Below are 1,471 nucleotides of genomic sequence, written 5' to 3'. Positions count from 1 at the left end.
GCCGCCGCTGGCCTTGCAGCTCCACTGCCGAGCCCCATGAGGGGCCCGGCGGTGGACCTGCGATGCCAGCGGGAGTGTGAGGAAGCCCCGCGAAGGCCCTCCCTGGCCCCAGGCAGGCAGGGGTGGGGAGAGGCAGGGAGGAAGCAACTTACCCTCCCTCTTCTCCTGCCTCCTCCTGGCTGAATGAAGGCCGGAAGCGGGGCGGCTGGAAGCAGGGGGGGGCTTCATCATTTGCCCCGCCCCCCGTACCTCACTTGGGGGAACTGCGATCCCCCCCGAAATGACCTCTGCCTTTAGGACTCGTTGAGACTTTGTCTGATTGGAAGACAGAGGAGACTGCAGGAATGTTCTTGGAGGAGGCGAGGCGAACTCTAGCTGAAGACCCAAGAAACTGTCCGGAGATCCCACTGATCCTGAATAGACTGGAATGCCAAATTATAGCAGTCGGCTTCCCACGCCCTTGGGAGAGGTATCAGCTCTGATCTTACCCTTGGAGAGTCCAGACTGGGTATTGCCTGAATGGGAACTAGATGATGGAAGCTGGTTCCTGGAAGAAGGTCGGCGGTGATGCCGGGAGAACCTGCTGTAGACCCCCGGGGGTTCCTAGAAGATCCAAATGCCCTCGAGGCACAGAGGAAGAGCTTGAATGTCTGGGTGCCCTCCTGGAGATCCTACTGTCTGAGAATGGGAGGATTTTCTCCTTCTGTTTTGTCTCAATCAGAACACCTTCTAGCTTGTCCCCAAAGAGTGTGGAACCCTCACGGGGATAAGATGCCACTAAGGCCTTGGCGGAAGTATCCATTGACCAGTTGCTCAGCCAGAGGGTGCACCTGGTGACCACGGTAGTGCCAATGGCCCTTGCCAAAAACTGCACAGTGACCAAGGTAGCATCAGCTACAAAAGTAGGGTTGCGATTCCCCCATTGGGGCCAGGGGATCACCTGATTTTGGGGGGCCCAATCCACTGTGGGCCGGCTGGCTGGTGGAGGAAGCCCCACCCTGAGAAGCTCCCTCCCAGCACCACTGGTGCAGTGCGATGATGTCACCCGGGAGTGATGGCATCGCGTTTCCAATATTAGGGGTGACGCTCTAGGTATGGGGACAAACTCTATGGTTTTGAGGCCCAAAAGCCATAGAGTTTTGCCCAAAACCTAGAGCGCTGCCCCCAATGGTGGAAACGTGATGACGTCACTTCTGGATGATGTCATCACGGCGCGCATGCGCCAGAACAACGCCAGGCAGGATCAGGAGTCCCCCAGCTGGCAGCCAGGAGGACCTGGCAACCCTGTACAAAAGCCATGACCTTCTCTGAGCCAGTTTGGTGTCGTGGTTAAGTGCGCAGACTCTAATCTGGGAGAACTGGATTTGATTCCCCACTCCTCCACTTGCACCTGGCTGGATGACCTTGGGCAAGCCGTAGTTCTGATAAGAGCTGTCCTTGAAAAAGAGCAGTTTCTGTCAGAGCTCTCTCA

This window comes from Gekko japonicus, unplaced genomic scaffold (assembly GCF_001447785.1).
Source record: "Gekko japonicus isolate JY-2015 unplaced genomic scaffold, Gekko_japonicus_V1.1 scaffold1416, whole genome shotgun sequence".
In the NCBI taxonomy this organism is placed as follows: domain Eukaryota; kingdom Metazoa; phylum Chordata; class Lepidosauria; order Squamata; family Gekkonidae; genus Gekko; species Gekko japonicus.
This window is presented reverse-complemented; position numbering follows the sequence as displayed.